General features: G+C 37.4%; 1 protein-coding gene across 1 annotated transcript in view; it reads right to left on the bottom strand.

Moving 5' to 3' along the window:
- The window catches only part of LOC150105740 (protein toll-like), a 50,176-nt gene extending 32,342 nt beyond the window's left edge, over positions 1 to 17,834 (bottom strand). The window contains exon 1 of the mRNA XM_090394545.1: positions 17,407 to 17,834. The gene's annotated coding sequence lies outside the window, so the exon portion shown is untranslated. The remainder of the gene's footprint in view (positions 1 to 17,406) is intronic.
- Between the last annotated feature and the right edge of the window lie 1,104 nt (positions 17,835 to 18,938).

The following is an 18,938-nucleotide window of genomic DNA, read 5'->3' as shown; positions in this document are numbered from 1 at the left end:
ACTTTGAAGTAATAAATTTTACTTTCCGAACTGACAATCGAAAGAGTGACATTTCTCCCCCTTTCTTCTGATCCATCTGAGTTCAATCTTGTCATGTACGAAAATATTTTCTAGATATTTTCAGCTGACCCAAAGTTATCGGGTTTTACACGTAGTTAGAAAATCGTATATCGCCTCATGGCCTCAGCAGTTTTGATGTTAATTCTAAGTAATATAATCCTTCCATCAGAGTTGAGTTCATACGTTTTCAAACGTTTTAGAAGAAAATTTAGTCTTCAACCAAATGCTTATTACAGTGTAAATGAGAGAGAGAGAGAGAGAGAAGGATGCACTAGTGTCATAATATAGGTGTATATGACAGTTGTTTGCTTACATTAGTTTGGAAACACAGCAGATGAAATTAATGATGGCAAAACCTTATTTAACCTACACGCTCTATAATCACGGAGTTACTAGGGACCGTGAGAGATTATTCGCAAGTTATCGATAAACGGCAAATCGGTAAATGATAATGAATCAGTATATTATTATTAGGTGGCGTTTCGTTGAATGACTAGGCATTCATAATATATATATCATGGAAAAGGAAAATATCTCTCTCTCTCTCTCTCTCTCTCTCTCTCTCTCTCTCTCTATATATATATATATATATATATATATATATATAGAGAGAGAGAGAGAGAGAGAGAGAGAGAGATAATATATATATATATATATTAGAGTTACCAAGTAATTTTATAAACTTGGTTATTTTACTCCTAATCCCAAGTAAGCAAACAGTTAAGTTTGCGCCTGACCGTAGTTCAAGTCTAAAGGTAGTGCAACACCAGGGCAACTCATTGTAAAGGTGGGTAAAGCTCTGATCACTATTCTTACTATTTTCCATAATGTAAAGCACATCTCACTAAGAGATGTATACTGCAATACATTATGGGTGGGATCACTACCCAGACCGGTTTCAACCTTTTTTGAGATCTCCTCAGTGAGTAGCTCGATTTTATTTTTATTTTTATTTTATTTTACTTTTTATTTTTCAAAATAAAAACACCTTGTAGCAACTTGTATAGGTAAAGTTGATAAGGCTCTGTATTACTAAACCTTGGTATTTAGGGTCTAGCTATTTACTGAGGAGACCTCAAAAAAGGTTGAAACCGGTCTGGGTAGTGACCCCACCCATAATGTATTGCAGTATACATCTCTTAGTGAGATGTGCTTTACATTATGGAAAATACTAAGAATAGTGATCAGATCTTTACCCACCTTTACAATGAGTTGTCCTGGTGTTGCACCACCTTTAGACTTGAACTACGTTCAAGCGCAAACTTAACTGTTTACTTACTTGGGATTAGGAGTAAAATAACCAAGTTTATAAAATGACTTGGTAACCCTAATATACATTATTCCCAAGGTAAAAAAACTTGGTAATAATGTTTGGAAAAATTTATTTGTCCATTTGCTGGACAAATAAACTGTGCAATATATGTGGAGATTATATACAGCAATAATTTCGCTCTGACTTATGGAATGAAATAAAACTTGGAATTTAGAATATATATAAAAATATGTCAATATGAATCGATTTAGATTTTCAATTAAATTATTTTTCAATGTCAAAAATGATGTGAATTGATATTAATTGGCTTAATTGGTCGATAATTAATATCACTGGTCCTCTAACCAGCAGGCTGTGCATTCGTATTCCCACTGGCGTGAATGTTTTTGAATGTCTCACATCATCTAGTGACTAGAGGACGTGAGGCATCGTCAAAGTGGCTTGAAAAAGTTCCATCTTTGATTTCTAGAGCAAGGTTTGCCTAGTCCACTGACGGTATTAATATACCATTGCTTTACAACCTGGGTTGGATGAGATTCGAATAATAAAAAAAAAAATAATTCTGTAATGAACGGATGGAATTTAATGGTTTGGTTTGATTTAAATTACTGAAGAAACTAAAGTTATGAAACTTCGCTTTTATGTCTGTTAATTGCGTGTATTCTATGCATCTGTTTTGCTCTACGTCTTACGTAGAGAAAAAAACCGGCTAACTCCTCTTCAGGTGAAAAGCCATAAACGTTTCTCTCTCTCTACTTGCATGGAATTCCAATCTCAGGTCTTTCTAGCCGAAGGACACCGTTTCCTCGTGACTGGTACGAGGCGTTGGAATTTAATGAAATTGGTTTACGATCATCTACTAAAATGTATCGAATTGTTTCGATTTTGATTTCAATCCGATGATCATTTACAGTACGGAAATTAGTCGATTCAAACATTTTTTGCAGCCCATATTTCACAGTATGGGCTATAGAAATTACGGTTCCGTGTTAATTGTTTTGTTGTCGTAATGTATAACGTCACTACAGAATAATGGTATTGAGAACACACCTTCGTATGATAATCTACAATATTTTCCTTATTATTGTTAGTAATACAATTGGTATAATTACATGAATACCTCCCGCCATTTCGAAAAATATGCGTATGAGTCACACCGACTGAACAAAATGTTATCCTATCCTATTCCCCTCAGGCATACGGCTGGTGGGGGTAGCTATATGCTACCATACTAGAGGGATGATTATGAGCACGGTGGTTTCCCATTGCCTTCCTTGCCGTAGTATATTTTATGACTTTAGCCATGTGTGTGTTCACGGGACCGGTTTGCCTGTTTTGAGGGATGAAAAACCCGGGTTACTGGGAGAAAAAAACTCCACTTCTGTACAAGACTAGTTAACTCACCTTTAGTCGAAAGAGACCAGATAAAGTTCCTCACGTCATAGACGGGAATCGTACCTAGGTCTTTCCGACCAAAGGGCTTTGTCTACACTGACTGAGCTACGGAGGCTCCGAACAAGATGTTAGATCATTTGAAAGTCTTACTTAAGTATTTTATATTAGAATAAGGGCGAAATGTTTTGATTATGTTAATTATTATTATTACTAGCAACATAAGTACATAGTCATTTAATGTCGATGCTTTTTTAACTTTTTTTTTTCTAAATTGGTCTCAGTCAAGTTCATGTTTTTTAATAAGTTTTATGGTAATTGGATAAATTTTCCCCCTTTTGGGCCGCTTTCACATTTGTTTCTCATAACAAGGATCACAAGAAAAAATATTTGAAGAATAATGACATCAACATTATCAGTATTTTTCAATTCTTTTTTTTTTCTAAAAAATAATATTTGGATTTGGTATTGCATAGTTTATCTTTTGAATCTGTGCTTGATGACATTACTATTTCTGACATTTATTTCTGTATTATTATTTTTTATTTATTTATGCTTCTATTATTATTATTATTTTTATCTTTACAGAGAAATAAATAAATAAATAGTATTTATTTATTTATTATTCCTATTTATATTATTCGCGAACAAAATACATCATTAACTTTCAATATGATATGACATGTTATGCGGTCGTGATTTGCGACTTTAGAATACCACAACGCATACACTGGTGTAGATTATTTCTTAGAAATTTTCCTTTCTGATAAGGGAGTGTAAATGCATGAGACGCCTCTTTATCAATTGGCCTTTCGTCAGGCAACGCCACGATTGAGTCATGCTACGCGAGTTAATACACGCAGAGGACGGATAGCTGGCAAGTCACGCATTAATGATTCGGAAAGGCTACCGAGGCTTTTGAGTCCGAGAAACAGGAAAAGTGTCAGCTGAAAAAAAAAGAAAAAAAAACATTCCTGGATTTATTTCCTAACATAAGTGACTTTTCAAACTTTTTTTTTTTTTTTTTTTTGCTTTTTATACACGATTCCTTGCTAGTGCACTGACTGAACGTTAAGTTGGCAACACTACAGTAGAGTCAGGAAACTCGGCATGCATAACCTCCCTTTGAATAAGAGCAGTGATATTTGGTGAGTTCTTTGCAGGTTCAAGGCCTGACGGTTTGAGGTTGGTGCGCGTGTAATAAGTAAATCTAGAGATTCGTTAATAAAACGAAGGCGAATCCTATACTTTTCTCCCTTCCTCACATGCTAGGTGCATGAAAGCTGAAATCATACATGTTTTAATTTGTGGACAACCTTGCAGATATCTAATGGATTTTTATGACATCCAATAAGGGATTATTCCAGCAGCCTTCACTCCCATTCATTTTTGTAAGAGCATCTGCGTAGGACAGTCGTGAGAATGTCGCTATACTTGCTTTCGGTCTGAAAGATCTGGGTTTGAATACTGTCCAGGACGTGATGAACCTTTATAAGGAAACTGAAAGTTTTTTCCTCCTCCAGGAAATTCGTGTTTTTCATTTCCCCAAAGTAGTAGCAGGAAAAATAAATAAATAAATAGCAGACATAATAATTCCTAAACAACAAAGCAGGAAATTATGACCAACTGAGGAGTATACTGAGTTCAGCGGAATGCTATCGGTTTCTGGAGGAATATCGACTTAAATTATGCAATATCAGAATGCGTCCCGAGAGTTCGAAGAATAAATAGAGTAGGAGTCAAATGGATGTCTAATCCTTATTAAGCACGATATTCGTAAGAAATAGATTATGTGGAAGGAATACGAATGTGCGCACGGATGATGTCAGTTATGATAATTATAAGCGGTATACCAGAAGTGTCACAAGTGTTTTACGGAAAGCTAAGTCCAAGTATGAAAAGAAACTGCAAGCTAAACACAACCCACGAGAATTCTTTTGACATGCTGCAAGTAAAAGAAAGAATGAATATGAAAGAATAACTCTTCGGAATGCAGATGATTGTTCAACTAATGTGTCCACTTTGCTAAAAGATATCAACCTGGTGTATGCAACATTGAGTTCACTGCCTACCTCTTCACTGAGTGAAGAAACTGAGGAATATGAAAAATAGGTATTAGAGCTGTTGCGCAAACTGAATAAGAATTCATCAATAGGGACTGATGGGATATCAGCACGGGTGCTAAAAGAGTGTTCAGCTGAACTGGCTATTCCTTTGACCAGGCTGTTTAATACGAGTCTCAGAACACGGAAGATTCCGCAGGAATGGAAAGAATGTATGATAATCCCATTGCCTAATGGTAGTGCAAAGACCGGTGTATCTAACTATCGACCAATTAGTATCTCAGAACTGGTAGTGGTGAAGATTTTGAAAAAAAAAAAAATGGTCAGGGCTTGCATTCAGAAATGGGTTGACAGTGAATCTCTACTTTGCAATGAGCAACATGGATTTACTAAGGGAAAGTCATGCTCACCATCTATAATAATGTTACCGTTGAACTAGACAAGGGAAATGGATACCCATGATACTTTTGGATTTTGCTAAGGCTTTTGACGGAATACAGCATGGTAGACTGTTGCATAAATTGGAGACTATGGGTTTTGATTATAAACTATTGGCATGGATAAGAGGATGGCTAACTGACAGGTATCAAAAAGTATACCGGCGGGGTGTGAGTCTGCAAGATTTAAGGTAAACAGTGGTGTACCACAAGGATTGTCCTTGGTTCACTGTTATTCAATCTGTACATTAATGATAGCCGTCCTGGCTGGCCGAGTGGTTAGCCTGTCCGCTCTCCAGCCAAGAGGCTGCGAGTTCGAATCCCGCCGTGGGCATGGATGTTTGAGATTGTCCTACAAACTTTGTGTGGAAAGGGAATCTGCGACCCTACCACTTATTCTAGCAGAAGACATCATTGCCAAAACCATGTGAGGTACGGCAGTGATCATACAGAGTCTACGGACGTCAAATGTGAAAATTATTTTCATCAATGATATTGGGAAGGATTTGACTGGCGACATAGAGCTATTTGCTGATGATGCAAAAATAGGAAGGATTATTAGGAATGCTGCTGATATGCAATACTTGCAAAATGATTTGAATAGCTGGAATTGTGGACTTGGGAAAATAGATCTCTCAGTTCAATGTCAGTAAATGTAAAGTTATCCACTTCGTCGTAATTAGATATCCAATGTCATATTATATTGGTGGGATTATACTAGAAGAAACTGATGAGGCTAGGAATCTAATCTCATCAGTTTCTTCTAGAAAACTAACGCTCCAAGCAATCTTGTAGTGTTAGTAGATAGGAAGTTGAAGTTCAGGGCAATGCAGCAAAGATTGCAAATACAACTCAAAAAGATAATTGCAATGCTAAAACGAACATGTAAAGATACGGATGCCAATTTTGCCTCTGTACAAGGCCTTGATAAGACCTTACTTAGACTATTTTGCGCAGATCTTGTGTCCTGGTTGCCGTTATGATTCTGATACAGTAGAGAGAGAGAGAGAGAGAGAGAGAGAGAGAGAGAGAGAACAAAGGAGAATGTTAAAATGATATCAGGTTTGTGGAATACTGATTATTAAGACAGATTGAGAATTTGTAGACTCCAAACAGTAGCAAATAGGAGAAAGAGGGGGGTGATACGATTGAAACGTACAAACTTCTGAAAGGGTCATACAGGATTTCAGTTGATGGAATTTTTCATTTTATGGAAGGTGGGGAAAGGACAAGAGAACATCCTTGGAAGCTGAGAATGAATTCTGCTACAAGGGGATGAGGGCTAGATTTTTTTTCTCATAGGGTGGTGTGTGATTGGAATGGATTGCCATTGGATGTGGTATCTGCAGGCAGTGTGAATGAATTCAAGAATAAGTATGATAGCTAGTGCGTGTAGTATGTGGCCTCCCTCGATGAGTCCCCTGAAGGTCTCTCTTAATAATACTACTAATAATAGTAAACGGTATACAGTTAAAGACATGGTTTAAGCGGCTTGGAAAAAATTGAACAAGAATATCTTTTATCTCGTGTCTGTCTGTGCTGACATTTTTTTCTAAAACTAATAAAAAAAAAAACGGCCTATTAACATTAAATCAAAAAGTTACTTGACAAATCTTTCATTTATAAAAAGCACCGAAAAATTGATTTGTACTCCGACCATCCCAGAAATCACTTAAGCACTACATGCAATAATATGGAAGGATAAGAATTCTTTCTTTATTTATTTTTATGGAAACTAAAACCCACTACTGAAGCATATTCTTGCCTTTAGCTGACCTTCTCATACTGCCGTGACTAACTTGGTTTGCAATTTCTAGCATGAAGAGGAAACTATCTATTACCGTGCTGCATCAAAATTTAATTGAGTTTGATTGAACCAATCATTATTATTATTAGTGACACCTCCAGGGAGTCCAAAGACTCATCGAGAGAGGGCACCTACTCCACAGTTCTCTGTCTCCACCACTCAATCCACCAACTACACCAACGCCATCTACTGCCCACCACCACTACTAGTATTTTTCACAGACAATCACAAACATACATGCCCACGGCGGGATTCGAACCCGCAGCCTTTTGACTGGAGAGCGGATACACTAATCACTCGGTCAACGAGGCCGCCAAAAGATTTTCAGAAATTCATGTTTCTGTAATGATGGCAAGCTTTTACTATGCTTAAAACAAATTTGCCAAGTGAGATTTTTTATAAGTTGGGGATCTTGCTTCACAAGTAATTCACGTTAACGAAGTGTTACTTGATGATGCATCGCTGGACTGGAGAGGCTGTATATCACTTCCATGAGACTTCATAGGGAATGTTTTCTTTTCCATATCATGCATGTGGTTTTCCACCAATGTCATTCTTTGCTCCAATAATGATACAGTCTCAGTTAGATGATCCATTTGAGATCCCATGTATATTTCAGTGTTTTCGTAAGGTGTAATGGAAGAATCATTTTTTGTTCTTGTTTTAAGTTGGTGAAAATTTTATCACCGTGTTTCTGAATAGGGTGGCACCTCTCACAGGTTCAGTATCGTTTTCTTGTAAGCAATGAAAAACACGTCTGACATCAGTAACAGAAGGGTCTGCAGTCACCTTATCCTTAAGAGCATTTCAGTCATCCACCGCTGTTGATCTTCCCAATTTGTGACATGTATGTTGCTCAGTAATTGATGATGGTATATCAGGAATGCAAGACTTCTGATGATCGATTAACGTATACGTGGTTTCCGTAATTAAGGATTGGCACATTTTTTCTCTGGATGAGATAGTAATGTCCATTGAAATAACTGTAAATTGTGATTAATTTGTAAAATTGTAGCTATCGGAAGGAGCGAAGAAGCTCCAATAACTAAGCTGTTGACTTGCTTGTCCGAGTGGTTAAGGAATACGCTCTCCAACTAGCAGATTGTGGGTTCGAATCCCACCGTGTTTGTGATTGTCTTTAGGTGAGGAATGAATTTCATCGCCTGATGAGAGACTTCCTTCCCACTTATTGGAAGCCTGAAACGGCTTTAAAAAGTTTTATGTGTTTTTCTCTAGAGTAAGATTGCCGGATACGCAAAAAAATTAAATAAAAAATACAAAAAATAAATTAAAATTTAAAAAAATAGAAATCTTTATTGTATATGGAAAGAAGTACTATAGGTTTAAAACCTTCCGTTGGAGGAGATATAAAAAAAAAAACGAATTTCTTAAAGGCCACACATGCACATGGCGTTTAAAAGAGGCTGTTATTTTTTATCAGTTCCATAATGTATGAGTAATGAATGAATATGCTGTATACTGAGTTTGTAAACATTTATATATTTACAGAACAAGAATTAATTTTTGTATTTCTTATATATTTATTGGTTAATTTCTTGATGTCGTTGGGGAAGATAGCATGTGAAAAAAAAAAAAAAAAAAGAGCCATTCCCCATTAAAGAGTGTTAAGTTAAAGGAGCCGTATTCCGACTGATAGAAAATTAGGCTTGATTCCTTCTGTTTTGCAACACTGTATTACATTACAATACAATACATTAGCCAGGCGCTATCAGTCCGGGGGGACTTTTGGTCTCAAGCACTACATGTCGCCACTGGGCACGGTCCTCTGCAACTGTCCGCCACGTTCTGGTCTCCAGCCCGACAGCCTGCAGGTCTTCCTTCTCCTGATCCGCCCATCTCTTTCTCGGTCTCCCTGGCGGCCTCCCTGATCGGGGTCGGGCCTCCCACATTTGTCTCACAGTCCTTTCGGGGCCCATACGGCACAGGTGCCCCAGCCACTGAAGACGCTGGGCTCGCAGCTCCATCAAGATGTCTGCCGAGTTGTATAAAGCGTGTATGGCAGCATTGGACCGCATCCTCCAGACTCCGTCTGCCATGACCCCTCCATAGATACGTCGTAGCATCTTGTTCTCGAATACTCTCAGGTGATTGGCTTGTCTCGCCGTGAAAGTCCACGCTTCAGCACTGTAGAGGAGAACAGGCCTGATTAAAGTCTTGTATAGTCCCACCTTTGTAGTCCAAGACAGCAAGTGCGAGGCGAAAAGGGGATGCACCTGATAATAGGCCACATTCGCAGCATTTACCCGACTCTGGACATCAGCCTCAACTTTATCTTCAGTCACGAAAGAACCCAAGTACCTAAATACCTTCACCCTCTCAAACTGTGCAGCTCCCTCTGGATCTTGAGCAGCATGGCGACTCATAAAAAGGTATTTTGTCTTCTCGGCATTTATTTTCAGGCCAACTTCTTCTGCAGCTTCTTCAATAGCAGTTACCAATGCCACCGCGTCGTCCCGTTGATGCGCCATAACGTTCAGGTCGTCAGCGTAGCCAAGAATCCTAACTTGCACCCCCATGTCGATTCCACCTGCCACTTGCTGTGTGTTTCTAATTACTTTTTCCAACACTAGATTGAAGAGAATCGGAGAAAGCCCATCACCCAGCTTCACACCGGTCTGTACTTGAAACGGGTCCGAAAGGTCATTTTCTGCTTTCACTCTTGCTCTCGAACCAGCTACGCACACCTGCGCCATTTTTCGGAGTTTTCGAGGAATTCCCAGCCCTTGTACACCTGCCATATTTTTGGGCGTATTATTGAGTCATAGGCTTTAGAAAAGTCTATGAAAATATTACGAACTTCCCGGTTATATTCCCAGCACTTTTCAAAAACTTGGCGCAGCATGAAGAGTTGGTCTATTGTAGAACGGTTCCTCCTGAAGCCCGTCTGGTAGTCACCAAGGCAGTCTTCTGCATATGGTGTGAGGCGCATTAACATGATGTTAGACAGCACCTTGTAGCCAATCGACAGCAGTGAGATGCCTCTATAGTTGCCGCATTGAGTCTTATCTCCTTTTTTATATACTGGGGTGATCAGCGACTCCTTCCACTCGTCCGGCAGCATTTCTTCTCGCCAGATCATCAAGATGAGTCGGTGCAGCTGCTCCAGCAGGACGTCCCCACCATTCTTCAGGAGCTCCGCCGGTATACAGTCCACTCCTGGAGCCTTATTATTTTTCAGCATGCGGATAGCACGAGTAATCTCACCAAATGTCGGCTCTTCAATAAATTCAGCAGTTTGATAAGGAGTATAATCCTCCGATATTGACGTTCCACCATTGACATTCAGCAAGTTCGCAAAATATCTACGCCACCGAGCGAGAGCATCTTTTGAGTCTCTTAATAGATTTCCACTCTCGTCTCTTATGGTTGCCGCTTGTGTCTGGGCAACTCGCATGGCTTTTATCGTCCGGTACATCTCCCGTCCATTATTCGTCACCCTATTTCTCTCTATACTAGCCACTTTCTCATTAAGACACTTCCGCTTTTCCCTGCATAAACATGTATTCACCACTCTTCTCACCCTCTCATATGCAACTTTCTTCCTGCTATCCGCTAGGTAGTTCAATAGTGCTTCCCTTCGTTTCGCTACAGCTTCTTCACACTGTCTATTAAACCATGCTTTTCTTCACCTCTTTCCCACAGATTTCGAGGCAGCTAACGCGACAGTATTTTTGATGGTGTCCCACATCCCATCCGGATCATCCTCTTCCTCTTGTAACTCCCCAAAACGATTCTGCAAGTCTAACTGGAAAGCCCGCTTGCCTTCCTCTGTTTTCAACTTGTCCAGGTCCCATGCCGATCGTATGGTAGAACACGCGGGCTTCTGAACTGCAGTTCTATGCCTGAAATCGTAGGCTACCAGATAGTGGTCGCTATCTCCATCTGCTCCTCTGAAACTTCTCACATCCGAGATGGAGCTGTGGTGATACATATACCAAATAGACCATGTACACTAGTACATGGTCTATTTGGTTAGCTGTTCTACCGTCCGGCGATCTCCAGGTCTGTTTGTGGACGTTTTTATGCGCAAACATAGTGCTCTTTACAAAGCATCTTGTAGCAGCGGCAAAACTCGCAAGTCGGATCCCGTTATCATTGCACTCCTCATTTGGCTCTCACTACCCACGAAAGGGCGCCATACACGCTCTCTCTCCCCAGCTTCGCGTTGAAATCTCCCACCACTAGATTGACGTCATAGGACGGTAGATTATTACAAGTACGCTCAAGCACTTCGTAGAAACAATCTTTAGCCCTCCTCCGAGCTCTCTTCAGTAGGCGCATAACAGTTCACAATAGACACATTTTGAAAATCCCTTAACTCTAATAGTACACAGCCGATTGTTCACAGGTTTAAAATTTAAAATATTACACAAAAAGTTATCTTTTTGTGTAATATAATATCTAACAATATCTAACTAAAAACGCAGTTCCGCGGACTCTTCGTCCTCTGTCGTCACCACTATAGTATAGCGTGTACCCCTGATTGCGGGTCGAGCCTTGTCCCGGCCAACGCGCTTCTTGTACAGCACAAAGTCCAATTTTATACTGTCGTAAGACATTCGTCACATTAAAAAGAGCCCCCTTTCTTTCACCAAACTACGTACATTCCAGGTCCCAAAACGATTAATAATCATAGTCGCAAAGGCGTCCGAAATTCCGAGGCTTCTGTGGTGCTTGTTTCGTAACCAATAGGGTTTTTACAGGAGGGGGTGGTTGGCCTCTCGCTAACCCTCCACTTATATTAGGATTCCTTAACTAAATTGAACAGCATAGTACTAGCGACAGAAATTCTTAAGCAGTTGCATACAACAAAGTACTATAATAAGCTTCTACTCAAATTAGGCTTAGTTGTTCGCACATTCTCTACCGCTACAGTTTCATAAAGTATACTCACTAAAAACCAGTAGACAATTTACACAAACCTATATGCAATGTGCTCAACCTAAACATCATACTTTTAAAAGAAATACTCCTCAACAAAAATATTGCACTAAAACGCGTAAACAACTTTATACACTGTATTAGAAACTTTTATTTTACGTATCGACATGCGACTGCCAATACCGACCCTCTTCGATTCCCTGTGCAAGTTCGGTGAGACATGGTTCGGGAACATCCTTCAGTAAATGTTTCGGTCAATTGCTGCACACAAGAAGTTGTTTGTCCGTACAAGCTTTCTCAGACGACAGCGATTTCGTTCTGGACTATAGTTACGCCTCTTAGACAAGCAATGGGATTATTTTACCACTGATTAAACACTCAGGATATCTCGCCTTTTGCGAAACCAGCTCTGCTGATTTCAAAATCGTGACTCCAGCCAGACGGACATCCACAATCGGAGTTTATCGATCTCCGAAAGATCCTTTGTTTTTTTCAATTGTAATTATTACCTTGCAGCATTCTTAAATAGTTGTCAAGAGCACACGGCGACGCACGTGATCATCTAGGTGAGATATGACGTTTCTTGATACTAACTGGTATTCATTTGTAGGCACTGGGGAACATAGTTTAAGAAACACTTCTCTAAAAACCAAACCAAAACAAAACTATTTACGGCATAAAGCATGAAACAGAATCGGCGTTACGTAAATGAAAACTGACGCGCCGAAACTTGGTGACTGGGTCAATCTTCTAATATATCTCAATTCATCGCGCGTGTGTGTGTGTGTGGGGGGGGGGGGTGGCCCACTCACGAAAGCCCATGTGAGGATACAACACACTCTAATTTCGTCACAATTTGTGGATTGTCACTTTCTCCTCAGATTCGGCAGTTGTGATGTACCCTACTAGCAACAAGAAGGTAACTTCATAAAATGCAGTGGTCGCGAAATTCATCGCCATCATCAATCCTCGATGATTTTTCCAATGTGAACTTGCTACGGTTTAAAGTTTGTCACTTACTTGTAACTTTTGAAACCAACTGAATCCTTAAGCTCTAATCCACAGTCTTTTGTGCACAATATCATATATGATATGCCAAGGATTTGTGGCATAACGAGTGGAACTATGTTGCAAAGCTTCCAGTAATGTTTCAAGTCCATTCTAATCCCCTTCTCGATTCCCGCTTCATATCTTCGCCAATACAGAACTAATTTCTAACAACTGTTCGTATTATGTTGCTCATATAGTTCCTGTTTTCATGCCTGCATGAATTTCAGCAAGGCGAAACAGTATTGCACTTTCTGTTACATTCTGGACTACGCCATTTTAACACTCAGTCACGCATGCACAACGGAGCAGGAATATTACTTCCTTTTTTTGTGAATCACTAAAATTTGGTGAGTTACTGCTTCTAATATATACGTTCAGTATACAAACGATTTCAGTTTTACTTTCTTTCTTTCTTTCTCTTTTTTTAATTCTGCCCACAGAAAATTGTAAACTTGTTGTGCATTAGTCCGGCGGATTGATTGAGGATTCATTAATGATTCCTTTAAAAAAGAAAAAGAAGGAAAGAAAGAAAAACTGAAATCGTTTGTATAATTTTAGCTAGCCGGTCTTGGGCGTAGATAGCAGGGTTTTTTCCCCAGTTTTTTTTTGGGGTTTTCCTCCCGCAAGCTGGCAAACCGACCCTTTGAACACACACGGATTACAGTCAGAAATACTTAAGCCCCAGCCATAGGTCTGATTCGTCAGCTGTACCGGTTCCGAGCCTGGATAAAATTTGGGGGGGGGGATTGAGATGATACCGTACTCCCTCGTAAAAGGGGCCCCACGGCCGTTATATCATCATACGCTAAATAAATAAATTGAGGATTAAATAATCCCAAAAGCCTATTCTAGAGACCAAACTGTACTTTTTTTTCAGCCCAATTTAGATCTCCAGTTAAGCTTCAGTTCACCAGGCGGTGAAGATTATCTTCCAGCTAAAATTACACGTCTGTAAAGGATTTTAATATTTTATTTTAGGAATGCCCCAAATAAAATACAAATTTATAGCTGATATATTTTTAAATTAATTTTTAGTACAAAATTTGAATCGTTCTGTAACCTCAAAGTATCACGGGATTTCCCATTCATTAAACAATGGTATTTCCATATTCCCACTGTTTGATGAATGGTTTTTTTAATAGCAGAATGTAGAGACGTTTTTCATTTATCGTGTATTTTATAAAATGCTGGCAAATCTCCAACTCTAATGACAATACATTACACTATAATTTCGAGGTAGGATTTTCCGCCAATATTGTCAACTAATCTCATTAAATATCATAGTCACGTGATGACTGGACAAAACTATTTTTATTTTTCTTCTGAAATATTCATCTGTTATACAACTTAGCTTTAGATGGCATTCTCAAAAAAGACGATTGGGACTTTTACAGTATTTTGTTTGCCATTACTGCTACTTTGAACGTGATTCCTGCGCAAAACTGTATAAGCTGTGTCAGTCGGTTATTTGCAAGTTGACTGAGTTCTATTGACTAAATTCATAATATTTCGCAACACAGTAGGAAGATTTTCGATGATGATAGGATGGCTAACATTTAAGAGATGCAGTGAGTTGAAGAAAATTACCAGAGATAAACGAAACATAATAAATAATTGTAACCGTAGATGATTTGTGAAAACCTGTTGTGACTAAATAAGTACGGACTGTATGCCAGTCAAAGTCATTTTCCTTCATTAGCCTTAGGTAATCGTGCATGTATATACGTCAGAATACGCATGAGCGAAGAAAAAAAACAAGTATGCATGGCACGTTTGCTAGTATAGCTACACAGTCATGTGATTTAGAAAAGTAGAAAAACAATTGAAAAGAGTGTAGGAACGCAGATCTTAGTATCAGAAAATACTAATTTATTGATAGCTGTATTTCATGGATGACCACCATCTTTATGTTCTCTAGCTACTTTTTACCAAGCTTTTGGTTTTGATCGGAGGAGAGGAGCGCGCTGTAAGATGAAAACATTGTCAGATATTTTATTTATTTATTTATTTTTGTTATTATTTCTGTACGCTGTGTGTAATCTCTTCATCATTAATTACAACGTACTTAGAATCATAATATTTTCGAATGTCTAGTTCATTTTAAGACCTTACTGAAATAATATCCATCGTATTTATATAATACACATGAATATTCAAAGATTAGCAAATAACTATTATTTCTTCCATATAAATGCAAACATTAATAAATAACATTAATTCATATTAACAACTTAAAAACGTATTAATTTATTAAAATTAAGAGACACAATAGAATAGAAGGAGCGCATTGACGATATTCCTTATATGGAGGAATGTAACGAAAAGTTCTTAAGAGTTGGATCCCGACCTAGGTTGCTATCTTTGTTATGTCCATTTTTTGTCATCAAAGAAAGAGAGAGAGAGAAATGAAGAATTTAGATAGAAAATGATCAGATAAATTTTGGTATTAGGGGAAAGTCAGTTTTAATATTATAAAATATTACATAACCAGTTAGCTAGTAACTTAGTGATAATTCCTTATCTTCCCGGAATGCAGGACCCAGAGTACGATATGTGTGGGATGAAATCCTTATAGTTTACTTTTGTTTAAGACTAATAGATTTTTTCCAACAATTATTTATTATTTAGCGTACGATAATATGCAAATCATACTATAAGCAGAACAACATTATTAATATCTAGGGGCGGCTCGTGCATAGGCACTACGGAACTGCAGCACCCCCCAGTTTTTCTCGATATATAAATATATTTATGAATTTATTTATATTTGCTTGTAATATTTAATTTTATCATCAACAATCCTATACAATTCTCTTATTTTGTATAAAAAATAATAAAAATTCATCTTGTAGCACTTAGGAGGGTGAAGGACTCTAGCAGCACTTATTTAAATATTAAACAATATTTAAAGAGACGGAGTAAATATTTGGACATTACAATTAAATCCTTTAATTGTAATGTCCAAAAATTGTAAATGCATTCCTTTAATTACAATTAATGGAATGGATTTTATTTTTAAGTAATTTTGAATTATACTAAACTGTTTAATTTTATTGATAATAAACAATATTTTTTCATGAAACAAAACAAGAAGAATATATTTTATTTTTAAGTAATTTTGAATTATACCAAACTGTATAATTTTATCGATAATAAACAATATTTTTTCATGTTTAATTTTTTTTAAAATTTTTATCATAATTTTGATATTTTATCCAAACACGTATACACTGTACTTACAGTGTGTGTGTGTGTGTATATTTCGAAAGTTGCAGCACCCCCACGATTTCAAGACACGAGCCGCCACTGTTAATATCAATACAAAATTGTTTCTTAAAATGTTTAATCCAGTCAGTTGCTGCTGAAAATGCTTTGTGCAAATCTCTATAGACTCGTAAAGGAATGTGCAGTTTTTGTTATTGGTCTGATGGTTGGACAGTTTTAGTTATTGCCTGTAAGTCTGATAGTTGGAATGAGCTTCTACAGCGGCCATGAAGGGAAAAGAGAAGGAGGAGGTCAGTGCAAGCCAATGAAGGTGACATCTCTCATATCCGATTCTGATGAGAATAAAGATGGATCAGAAATGTCAAGTGAAGTCAAATTCTATAGGTCTCAAAATAGGATCAGGGATATTAAGTTGCATTCCCAAGGATAATTCGTTCTTCCTGAGTGTCTGGTTTCTCCAACTGGGAAAGTCCTCATGCGAGATATCTTGATTTAAGCCTTTGTATTTGAGGATTCTGAATATATTTCATGCTTCGCAAGGAATATCTCTTAGCTACTGGATTGGAGTAGATCTAATTTTGCCAGGATGGATGATTCTCATAAAATCATCTCTCATAGTATTCTTTATTTGTTTGCTTGCAATAAGGGAAAATCGTTAATTATAAATCTTTTAGATATTTTTATTAGAATAAATCCTTAGGATAGTGTTGCTATTATAAAGATCTTGTAGGGGAAAAAGTTGGAGGATATGTAGAATTTAATTGGGAAAACAGTTATATTTTTTTCATTTCACTGCTCGTAGCATAACGGAAAGATAAAAAAAAAATCAACATAATACTCATACAGTATTTACATATAAAGGAAATATTAAATGCATACTATGTAATTAAACTGTTATTTTTCAACTTGCTAATTTTATAAATAATTAACAAAATAAGTTGGTCATTCCGTTATCATCTACTGTTATAACTAATCGATAAAACTGCGATTAAATGGTCATTTAAAAATAAAAGTGTGCCATAAAAAAAGACCGACTTTATATTTTAAAAAGTTAAAAGTGCCTTAAAGTCACTATAAGTATTTGAAATTATGGCAACCAAAGCAACGACTTAACCAAAGTATTGTACAGCCATTGTAGTCCTTAATAATACAAAATATAAAAATTAAATATTTACGAAAAGAAAATCAGCTACTCACTTGAAATGATCAAACAGAATTGGTTGAGAGGACGGGAGTAAACAGATGATTCTCCCACATTTGAACAGGTACGAGCGACCTGCAGTGGCGAGTATTTCAACAATGCAGTCTACATCCGGATGACTTACAGATAACTTGGTCAGCATTTACGTGCCCAGTGGCTTCTTACTTCGATGCGTTTCATAACTGCCCAATGATTTTTAACTTCCCTCGACTAAGCAACAATAATGCAAGTATTTGAAAAGCTCCAAAAGTCAAACTGATCTTAAGATCTGTGTGAAGGTGATTGATAAGTACCCGCTTCTCAAAAGACCTTGACTTCGACTCTTGGTTGTTTGTGTTCACCCGCCGAACTAACGACGCTCAGTAGTAACCCTTAGGCATAGAATGAACGTCGAAGGAGTGGCAAAGTGAAGGCGACCGTCATCCAAAACTGGTTTCGCAAGTTTTCTCTCTCTCTAACTAGCGGAGTGATTGAGACAACCACATACGTCAGGAGATAGAGTATGTTGGGATAGTTATCTATGTCTTGCTATTGGTGGCTCCAATGACTGTTGTTAAAGCAGCGCTAGAATAGTTGGGACTCCTAACGGCATGTGGGCGGGTATTTTTAAAGAACATTTCTGCCTTGTTCAGAAATCTTTCTAAGTATTGACTGATGTAAACCAAATCTCATTAGTGGAATACAGCATCGCGGAAGTTAAGAATGTCTTTACACTTTACATGTAAGGAGATTATCGTCTTAAGTGTTCTAGTAACCAAGTGCAAGTCACTCTTCAGTAATACAGTACTTGATTTCAAGTGGTCAAGCTAGTTTCATGCAGTTATCAACAGACTATCAGAACTGCAATGTGATGCTATTTATAGTTTTTGTATAAGCTTTATAAACAGGTGAACACTCAATGAAATGCAAATTTGAATATATTAGTGAACATCCAGTAAGCAAACGAAAAAAAAAAAAGAAGTAGAATTTAGCTAACGTGTTATCGTTTGAACAATAAGAATTATTTCATTTATAATTTTATTATAATTTACCTAAGTAAAGGGATAAAATTTAATTACTGTTTTAGGGATTCACATTAAATATAATAATTTGTGAAATATATTATTAAAATGATTTCGAACCAATTATGTAAACAGTTCTCCCTCAAGCATACGAACTAGTTTTCCTTACTACATGAGCAAAAACTGCCTAAGGAAATAGCCGAGCTAAAGGAAATGCCAAGAAAGTAGAGCACGGCTCGCAAAATCTCAAATCGTAGAACGATGACCGCGTTTGAGTCTTTTAAGCATAGAATTAGTTCAAACATGAGAACAATCACCCTCTCTTTCTCTGTTTTTTTTTCTTTTAATATCCGGTTAATTAAAAGCATTTTAATGGTATTAGTTATCTTATTATTCATTCTTAATGTGCTGTTTATGATTTGTATGAATAACGGAGCGCCCTCTAACAACGCTGTGTATTATAGAATGCTATAATTAAATTGCAAAGTTTATTCGTCTGCGTTTTCATTAACATTACTACTTCTGAT

This window comes from Typopeltis vanoorti, chromosome 6, assembly GCF_054136105.1.
Source record: "Typopeltis vanoorti isolate ZY-2024b chromosome 6, IOZ_Tvanoo_1.0, whole genome shotgun sequence".
NCBI classification, from domain to species: Eukaryota; Metazoa; Arthropoda; class Arachnida; order Uropygi; family Thelyphonidae; genus Typopeltis; species Typopeltis vanoorti.
Note: the sequence above shows the minus strand (reverse complement) of the source record. Positions and strands in the feature narration are given on the sequence as shown.